Source organism: Periplaneta americana, unplaced genomic scaffold (genome assembly GCF_040183065.1).
Source record: "Periplaneta americana isolate PAMFEO1 unplaced genomic scaffold, P.americana_PAMFEO1_priV1 scaffold_34, whole genome shotgun sequence".
Classification (NCBI taxonomy): Eukaryota; Metazoa; Arthropoda; class Insecta; order Blattodea; family Blattidae; genus Periplaneta; species Periplaneta americana.
The window spans coordinates 244,452-255,247 of NW_027185515.1; the positions used below are offsets into that span (position 1 = coordinate 244,452).

The 10,796-nt window shown below is 44.9% G+C and overlaps 2 non-coding genes and 1 pseudogene across 2 annotated transcripts; all 3 read left to right on the forward strand.

Annotated features, from left to right (window-relative positions):
* Positions 1-3,518: 3,518 nt before the first annotated feature.
* Positions 3,519-3,711, forward strand: LOC138694031 (U2 spliceosomal RNA). Its single transcript, XR_011330714.1, has one exon. It is a non-coding gene; the product is annotated as a U2 spliceosomal RNA (small nuclear RNA).
* Positions 3,712-8,064: 4,353 nt separating this feature from the next.
* On the forward strand, positions 8,065-8,160 carry LOC138693985 (U2 spliceosomal RNA; annotated as a pseudogene).
* Positions 8,161-10,609: 2,449 nt separating this feature from the next.
* LOC138693983 (U2 spliceosomal RNA) lies at positions 10,610-10,796 on the forward strand. The gene has a single exon (XR_011330671.1). It is a non-coding gene; the product is annotated as a U2 spliceosomal RNA (small nuclear RNA).

Sequence of the window (10,796 nt, forward strand, 5' to 3'; positions counted from 1 at the left end):
TTGTGAAAGGAGTTGAAGTTGGACAATGAATTTATATTTGTGGGCACGGGTTAACGTTGGTTGTTGGGATGAATGAATCGCTCAGTAATTCTGAAGCTATGATTGTCACAGGCATAATTGGGAAATCTATGCGAAAAATAGTGTGAACGAGTGCTTTAAATGTCGGTGAATATTCGCTGCGTAGTGGCAAAGTATTGCGAGCGCTTAAGTGCTCATAGCTCAACACTTCGGAAATATGGTTCATAGAAACTATAATACAGCGATGTCAGACAGGGACTAAACGGAGCTGAGCGCTCCACTAGACGGGTTTCGTGCTCCGGTGTTTCCACAGACACAAGCAAGTTCATGCTCCGATCTAGCTCCACAAACGGTATTGGAGCTTACAAATCTGACACTACTGCTATAATAACACAATGAATGTTGCAATGCAGTAAATTCTGTGTAGTTACCATCTGTTGTTTGACTAGTTGTCTCAAGAGCTGGACGCTAGTTTCCGTGCTGTCGCTCCGCTTGAATGAAATTAAGCTGATCTCTGTCTCTTTCTTTTCTTTTTCATTTATCACAAAAAGTTCATTATTTAAGGATATGATTGCCGTTTCTATAGGTGCGGCAACCGCGGTTAGATAGTTTTCGATCGCTATATTAAGAATTAATGCGAGGAATGTAACATCGGCCTATCGTAGGCAGCAGTAGCAAGTTCACTGTACTTGCGCGAGAATAACTCCGACAGCATTCGCTAGAGGGCAGGTGTACGTAATTTAGACACACGTCATTACAATTTATAATCTGTATTGTGATTAATTGAAATACAAATGGTATGCGCACTCTATTCGAAAGATATGGCAGTACAGCTTTAGCGAGAGTCCCTTTAGAAGATGGTGTATCGAACTGTATATCTAAATGGAGCGGAGTTTGTTAATAACCCGCATATGGCAGGTGCTGCTGTAGAATTAAATAGATCCCGACGGCACGTGATCGGTTTTTCTTCTCGGTCTTTTGGCTAAGATCGAAGTGTAGTATTCAAAAATACCAGAACTTGGCGGCCCACTTCGAACGGCAGGGTTTCCGCACTTCGGTCGATGCATTTGTAATCGGCTCCCTGGGCGGGTACGATCCGGCTAACGAAAATGCTCTCCGTCACCTGGGCATCTCCCATGCGTACGCAGTACTTATGAAGAGGCTCATGGTGTCGGACACAATTCGATGGAGTCGGGACATATATGTCGAACACGTGACAGGCCACCGACAGTATGAATGATATGTGCTGGATAGTGAAGTGATCGTGAAGTGCGTGAAGGACATATAATTGTTCTATTACTATATGCTTTTTTTTTCATATAAAAAAAAAACACACAAAGAACAATTTAATTATTGTCCTGTTACATATTATATTATTATTGTGCATACTCTTGTATTTACAAGTATTATCTATATGGGACTGTTCCTCAGCCTATTGTCCAAGATGAAATTCTGTTGATCTCTGAATTTCCTTGATGGGCGTTTAGCTGATATGGTGTGATGGAGGTATTCATCATATGTCTTAACTTTGTTGTTGGGTTTTCGGATTATATCCGAATGTGATGTCGTATTTGCGACTTTCTTGGGTTTTTGCCTGAGCTGAGGTAGAAAAAATGTTCATCATATCCGATCTAACTTAGTGGCCTGGCCTGGCCTGGCCCTTTGACTGAGATGAACATGTAGGACTCATATATGCGGTAGCTTCTTGGAATTAGGTTGAGATCGAATTCGCAACAATATAAGGAATTTCAGGGCAATTCTATTATTGTTTTTCTTTCATTCTTGACAGTATGTCGTGCATTTGGCCTTAAAAATTAGAAATACAGTATAACACAACGTATGCGAGTCGTGTGTTGGAATTTAGTATCGGTGGGCAGTTAGGGGTTCGACGTACGTATGCTGGCGAAATTGCGTGAGTTTTGAGAGCAATAATAATCGCCTGCGTGATTTTACTCTCCCGGATAGCCGATAATTATAAATGCATCGACTGAAGTTCGGTTACCCTGCCGTTCCAAGTGATCGGCTACAAATTTCTTAATGTGAGAATTTTTAATGACATGCAGTTTCGGAAGCCATAGACATCCCTGTTTAAAACAGAATAGCTGCGTTGAGAAAAAATACAGACTTCTCGTCCCTGCGAACAAGAAAGAATCATGTCAGGTGTTCCGTGGTTGGTCAGGGTACGCCAAGCTCGTTACTGTGGCATTATAGCGGAATTGATAAATAGAAGAAGAAGACGGTGACGAAGAGGAGAAGAAGAGTGGTGTGCACAGTATTAAACTGGAAATGGGGAAGGATAGATTGACTGTCATTGGAAATACTAAAAATGATTTAATATTTGTTACCAGTTGTGAGGAGCAATTTGATGAGAATTTGTGAAAAGAAAAATGACATAAATGCATTTAAATCGTAAAATTTGTAACTGTAATCAGAATTCTTAGTATACATGTACTTAATGTACGTAATTATACAGGAAATGAATATGATGTCTGAGAAGAAGTGAATGAATGTGTGCGCTTGTAATGTGGGAACGTTTGTTAATTTGGTGGTAACGATCTGAACCTGTACTGCCGTTATGTAAGATATGGAACATGGGAGATCACGTGTACATACGTATTTTCCAGACACGCTGAGTTTAGAGTACTAATAACGTTAGGTAGAAACTTAATAATATGCTTTTGTTCAGATTGGGAATCGTTTTGAAATGAATGTTTGAGGACGTCATGTTACCCATTTGAAATGAAGAAGAAAGAGCCGAGGAGACCTAGCCTCTTACATCAGCACTTGGATGCGTTGTAAATATTATTGTTGATTTAGTAGCCTACAGCATGCATCATAGCGGTATAAATGTTCGTGTTGATCATAGTCTAGTCGTTATATACTAATCCGTGGCACGACAGACCATGAAGGACCATGACCGAGCAACCGGCTGCTGAACTCACGTCAACATGCCGAAGCAGAGGTGGACGATCATGAAACCAAAATGGAAGTATCGTGTGGTTAGCACGATGAATCCCCCAGCCGTTATAGAGCTGGCTTTATTTCGCCACCTATCGTAGCTCCCCAAGTGCACCACGATGCTGGGTGGGCACCGGTCCCATACACTGGCCGAAGCCATGAGTACTCGGAATAGCCCGGATTCCATGACGGGAATCCTAGGGAGGATGTCTTAGACCACGGCGCGGGACCTAGTTTAATAGGGATGCTGGCGTATTATGAGCGAGGGTAACGCCAACAGCAGGCGCTAGATGGCAGACACACGTAATGTGCACGCGTGGCATAATAATTCATTGTATTTCGTAATTAATTTTACTTGATATCCGAATGCAGGTGAAGTGCGCACTCTGAATGCGCATGAGACGATAGTAGTTCTGTTCAGAGAGTCTTGCTATGATATTTTGTAATGAATTTAATTTCTGAGGCCAGCGGGATAAGTTCGCGTCCCGTCTGTGACAGGCGTCGTTGTAAGATTAATTATGTCGCGACGGGCGTCGTTTGGCATCGCTTCTCGGCCTTTTGGCTAAGATCAAAGTGTAGTATCTGTTCTTATCAGCTTAATATCTGATACGTCCTGCATTGCAGGACCAGAATATTAAACTGATTTTTGGAAAATGACGGAGTGCTAGGAGCTTGCTCCACCTCTGTCACGGGTTGGCCCGGTATTGCAGTGCTTCCGGGATCGGCCCATTTAATCGCTATCATGTAGTGTTGTATTTGTGTATGTATATATGTACGGCAATAAAATTATGTAAGATGGCTGCGGATGCTTGGCGGAACTTTATGTTTCGTATTAATTCTCTGCGATATCAGATGTATTTATTGTACGATACAAGTATTGAAAGTGTGTTTGTGCGAAGGAATATGTAGCAGCATTAAGGAGATTAAATGAACGGTACAAAATTCGAAGTACAGCAGCAATGACCGATCCTCTGAACAGGTAGGCTCAAGAGAAAAGTATTTTAATATTATGGACACTGTAACATAATCTTCTACACCTCGCCACAAATAAATCTCAAATATTCTCATTCACTACAGCGGAAGGAACAATTTGATTACATGTGCTCATATCCGCAGCCTTTTCCCTACGGAGATACATCACATTGCCACCATACAGACTGATTAAAATGAACATCTAGTAACGAATAATTCCATTATTCTAAAAACGTTGTACCTTACCTCGCCACCGTTTGGATTTGTGATGTAGTGATATTGTGTTCGACTGGAGCAGAGCGGGTCATATTCAACATAATTTCAATTATTGTAGGTAATATAGTAGTTTTTCTCGGAATGAAGCGTCACGTCTCCGCTGTGGGGAAAGCTACAGACGAAGTTAACAGCCGTTCCAGACAATTGAAAATTAAATTAGTTAAATCTAAAATCTGAAGAAACTTTGCAAGCTGAAACGGTTTATGTGAGACGATAAAAAGAGATGCGAAGTAATATTATATTGTAGTTTATGGCAATTTGCGAAATGAATAGAGAAGCCTAATATTATTCCTATAGTGAGTGACTTGTGTAGGCGGGGATGTTGTGAAAGGAGTTGAAGTTGGACAATGAATTTATATTTGTGGGCACGGGTTAACGTTGGTTGTTGGGATGAATGAATCGCTCAGTAATTCTGAAGCTATGATTGTCACAGGCATAATTGGGAAATCTATGCGAAAAATAGTGTGAACGAGTGCTTTAAATGTCGGTGAATATTCGCTGCGTAGTGGCAAAGTATTGCGAGCGCTTAAGTGCTCATAGCTCAACACTTCGGAAATATGGTTCATAGAAACTATAATACAGCGATGTCAGACAGGGACTAAACGGAGCTGAGCGCTCCACTAGACGGGTTTCGTGCTCCGGTGTTTCCACAGACACAAGCAAGTTCATGCTCCGATCTAGCTCCACAAACGGTATTGGAGCTTACAAATCTGACACTACTGCTATAATAACACAATGAATGTTGCAATGCAGTAAATTCTGTGTAGTTACCATCTGTTGTTTGACTAGTTGTCTCAAGAGCTGGACGCTAGTTTCCGTGCTGTCGCTCCGCTTGAATGAAATTAAGCTGATCTCTGTCTCTTTCTTTTCTTTTTCATTTATCACAAAAAGTTCATTATTTAAGGATATGATTGCCGTTTCTATAGGTGCGGCAACCGCGGTTAGATAGTTTTCGATCGCTATATTAAGAATTAATGCGAGGAATGTAACATCGGCCTATCGTAGGCAGCAGTAGCAAGTTCACTGTACTTGCGCGAGAATAACTCCGACAGCATTCGCTAGAGGGCAGGTGTACGTAATTTAGACACACGTCATTACAATTTATAATCTGTATTGTGATTAATTGAAATACAAATGGTATGCGCACTCTATTCGAAAGATATGGCAGTACAGCTTTAGCGAGAGTCCCTTTAGAAGATGGTGTATCGAACTGTATATCTAAATGGAGCGGAGTTTGTTAATAACCCGCATATGGCAGGTGCTGCTGTAGAATTAAATAGATCCCGACGGCACGTGATCGGTTTTTCTTCTCGGTCTTTTGGCTAAGATCGAAGTGTAGTATTCAAAAATACCAGAACTTGGCGGCCCACTTCGAACGGCAGGGTTTCCGCACTTCGGTCGATGCATTTGTAATCGGCTCCCTGGGCGGGTACGATCCGGCTAACGAAAATGCTCTCCGTCACCTGGGCATCTCCCATGCGTACGCAGTACTTATGAAGAGGCTCATGGTGTCGGACACAATTCGATGGAGTCGGGACATATATGTCGAACACGTGACAGGCCACCGACAGTATGAATGATATGTGCTGGATAGTGAAGTGATCGTGAAGTGCGTGAAGGACATATAATTGTTCTATTACTATATGCTTTTTTTTTCATATAAAAAAAAAACACACAAAGAACAATTTAATTATTGTCCTGTTACATATTATATTATTATTGTGCATACTCTTGTATTTACAAGTATTATCTATATGGGACTGTTCCTCAGCCTATTGTCCAAGATGAAATTCTGTTGATCTCTGAATTTCCTTGATGGGCGTTTAGCTGATATGGTGTGATGGAGGTATTCATCATATGTCTTAACTTTGTTGTTGGGTTTTCGGATTATATCCGAATGTGATGTCGTATTTGCGACTTTCTTGGGTTTTTGCCTGAGCTGAGGTAGAAAAAATGTTCATCATATCCGATCTAACTTAGTGGCCTGGCCTGGCCTGGCCCTTTGACTGAGATGAACATGTAGGACTCATATATGCGGTAGCTTCTTGGAATTAGGTTGAGATCGAATTCGCAACAATATAAGGAATTTCAGGGCAATTCTATTATTGTTTTTCTTTCATTCTTGACAGTATGTCGTGCATTTGGCCTTAAAAATTAGAAATACAGTATAACACAACGTATGCGAGTCGTGTGTTGGAATTTAGTATCGGTGGGCAGTTAGGGGTTCGACGTACGTATGCTGGCGAAATTGCGTGAGTTTTGAGAGCAATAATAATCGCCTGCGTGATTTTACTCTCCCGGATAGCCGATAATTATAAATGCATCGACTGAAGTTCGGTTACCCTGCCGTTCCAAGTGATCGGCTACAAATTTCTTAATGTGAGAATTTTTAATGACATGCAGTTTCGGAAGCCATAGACATCCCTGTTTAAAACAGAATAGCTGCGTTGAGAAAAAATACAGACTTCTCGTCCCTGCGAACAAGAAAGAATCATGTCAGGTGTTCCGTGGTTGGTCAGGGTACGCCAAGCTCGTTACTGTGGCATTATAGCGGAATTGATAAATAGAAGAAGAAGACGGTGACGAAGAGGAGAAGAAGAGTGGTGTGCACAGTATTAAACTGGAAATGGGGAAGGATAGATTGACTGTCATTGGAAATACTAAAAATGATTTAATATTTGTTACCAGTTGTGAGGAGCAATTTGATGAGAATTTGTGAAAAGAAAAATGACATAAATGCATTTAAATCGTAAAATTTGTAACTGTAATCAGAATTCTTAGTATACATGTACTTAATGTACGTAATTATACAGGAAATGAATATGATGTCTGAGAAGAAGTGAATGAATGTGTGCGCTTGTAATGTGGGAACGTTTGTTAATTTGGTGGTAACGATCTGAACCTGTACTGCCGTTATGTAAGATATGGAACATGGGAGATCACGTGTACATACGTATTTTCCAGACACGCTGAGTTTAGAGTACTAATAACGTTAGGTAGAAACTTAATAATATGCTTTTGTTCAGATTGGGAATCGTTTTGAAATGAATGTTTGAGGACGTCATGTTACCCATTTGAAATGAAGAAGAAAGAGCCGAGGAGACCTAGCCTCTTACATCAGCACTTGGATGCGTTGTAAATATTATTGTTGATTTAGTAGCCTACAGCATGCATCATAGCGGTATAAATGTTCGTGTTGATCATAGTCTAGTCGTTATATACTAATCCGTGGCACGACAGACCATGAAGGACCATGACCGAGCAACCGGCTGCTGAACTCACGTCAACATGCCGAAGCAGAGGTGGACGATCATGAAACCAAAATGGAAGTATCGTGTGGTTAGCACGATGAATCCCCCAGCCGTTATAGAGCTGGCTTTATTTCGCCACCTATCGTAGCTCCCCAAGTGCACCACGATGCTGGGTGGGCACCGGTCCCATACACTGGCCGAAGCCATGAGTACTCGGAATAGCCCGGATTCCATGACGGGAATCCTAGGGAGGATGTCTTAGACCACGGCGCGGGACCTAGTTTAATAGGGATGCTGGCGTATTATGAGCGAGGGTAACGCCAACAGCAGGCGCTAGATGGCAGACACACGTAATGTGCACGCGTGGCATAATAATTCATTGTATTTCGTAATTAATTTTACTTGATATCCGAATGCAGGTGAAGTGCGCACTCTGAATGCGCATGAGACGATAGTAGTTCTGTTCAGAGAGTCTTGCTATGATATTTTGTAATGAATTTAATTTCTGAGGCCAGCGGGATAAGTTCGCGTCCCGTCTGTGACAGGCGTCGTTGTAAGATTAATTATGTCGCGACGGGCGTCGTTTGGCATCGCTTCTCGGCCTTTTGGCTAAGATCAAAGTGTAGTATCTGTTCTTATCAGCTTAATATCTGATACGTCCTCCGTAGATGTCAAGACACCGCACCCGGATCTGACAACCTGCGGTACGGAGCCTGGCGCCGATTCGACCCCGGGTGCCATATCATCTCCGCCCTATTCAACGCAGTCCGCCGCCTCGACCACATCCCGGCGGACTGGAAGCGGTCGACCACCATTCTACTTCACAAGAAGGGGGCGGAGGAGGATATCTCGAATTGGCGCCCCATCGCACTCTCAAACACGGTGGGCAAGCTCCATGCGTCGTGCATCGCAGCAAGGCTCACGGAGTGGTGCCGTCGGCACGACCGGATCTCCCCAGCGCAGAAGGGCTTTATGCCCTACGAAGGCTGTATTGAACACAACTTTGTGCTTCAAACAGCCATCCAGAACGCGAGGCGCAATCGAGCAGAAATTGCAGTCGCCTGGCTCGACCTGCAAAACGCGTTCTGCTCAGTCCCACACTCCACCATCTGGGACTGCCTCCACTGGATCGGCCTGGGGGAAGATTCGATCCGAGTCGTGCAGAAACTCTACGACGGCAGCACCACCAACATCAGAAGCTCCGAGGGCCTGACCGACGACGTGGAGGTTGCTTCAGGAGTGAAGCAGGGCTGCCCACTGAGCCCAATAATATTCAACATAGTGATGGAGTCGATCATCCGGGCGGTCACCCAGCTCAACATGGGCTACGTTCTCCACGGCGAGGAACTCTCAGTCCTCGCCTACGCCGACGACATTGCCATCCTATCATCGTCGGCAGCTGGACTCCAGAACATGCTGGACGTGACCGCCACGATGGCTCAGTGGGCGGGTTTGGACTTCAACGTCCGGAAGTGCTCTTCACTCCACGTCGACGGTAAGAAGCACGCTGCGCGACGCACTGTCTTCACAATTCGGGGAGAGCCAATGGAAGACCTAGACGAGAGCGGGGTCTATGAACACCTGGGGGTCCCAACGGGATTCCAGAAGCAGCCATCTGCCGGGGACACCATCCGCTCTCTTCTCAGCGACCTCGACAAGATCGACAAGTCGCTGCTCGCACCTTGGCAGAAACTCGACGCCGTGAACACCTACGTGCTGTCGAGGCTGGCCTTCCACCTGAAAGCCGGGGCAGTGCCGAAGAAGCCACTTACGCAGCTAGACAACAAGCTAAAACAACTTGGCAAGAAGTGGCTGCACCTGCCCCAGAGGGCCAGCGCCGAGGTGCTGTATCTCCGTCATCAGTGGGGAGGAATGAATCTGCTCCCCACGAACGTCATAGCGGATGTGTCCCAGGCAGTACACGGGCTGCGTCTCCTGACGAGTCCCGACGTCACCACAGCGCGCCTGGCGAGGGCGTCCCTGGAGGAGGTCGTCAGGAAGAAGCTGCTGCGCAACCCAACAACAGAGGAGATAGCAGCATTCCTGACGGGCGCCACGGAGGGGGACTTCCAGCGAGACAGCGGGGACATCTCGTCCGCCTGGACGAGACTTCGCTCAGCGACGAGGCGCCTCCGCTCGAAACTCGACGTGTGCTGGACGTCGCAGGACCAAGACCTCGTCCTCCAACTCCACGGCGTCAACCTCCATAGGCAGCAGGCAGAAGGCGTTCTGAAGGACGGTGTTCGACACTTCTATCTGTCCCGACTCCTAGCCAAACCCGACCAGGGAAAGGTAAGTGACGTCACCACCTTAGCCTCTGCATCCAACCACTTCATGAGGGGTGGAAACTACACCAGGTTTGCGGAATGGAGATTCATCCATCGAGCTCGCCTGGGTGTGGTTCCATTGAATGGTTGCCGAAGATTTGGTGGTGGCGACAAACGCTGTCGTCGATGTGGAGCCGCCAATGAAACCCTTCCTCACGTCCTGAATCACTGTCCCCCTCACCTTGTCACCATGACCCGCAGGCACAACGCCGTCCTAGACCGCCTCACCCGGGCCATGAACAAGTCAGGCTCGAAGGAGATTTACTCCAACCAGCCCCTGCCCAACTACGAGGGTTCGGAGAGACCGGATCTTGTTGTTGTCGACAGGGACGAGGGGACGGTATTCATTCTAGACGTCACCATTCCCTTCGAAAACCGTTATACGGCTTTCGAAATTGCCAGAAACACTAAAATTCAAAAATACCAGAACTTGGCGGCCCACTTCGAACGGCAGGGTTTCCGCACTTCGGTCGATGCATTTGTAATCGGCTCTCTGGGCGGGTACGATCCGGCTAACGAAAATGCTCTCCGTCACCTGGGCATCTCCCATGCGTACGCAGTACTTATGAAGAGGCTCATGGTGTCGGACACAATTCGATGGAGTCGGGACATATACGTCGAACACGTGACAGGCCACCGACAGTATGAATGATATGTGCTGGATAGTGAAGTGATCGTGAAGTGCGTGAAGGACATATAATTGTTCTATTACTATATGCTTTTTTTCTTCTAAAAAAAAAAAAAAAACACACTAAGAACAATTTAATTATTGTCCTGTTACATATTATATTATTATTGTGCATACTCTTGTATTTACAAGTATTATCTAAATAAATTTAATCTGTTCTTATCAGCTTAATATCTGATACGTCCTGCATTGCAGGACCAGAATATTAAACTGATTTTTGGAAAATGACGGAGTGCTAGGAGCTTGCTCCACCTCTGTCACGGGTTGGCCCGGTATTGCAGTGCTTCCGGGATCGGCCCATTTAAT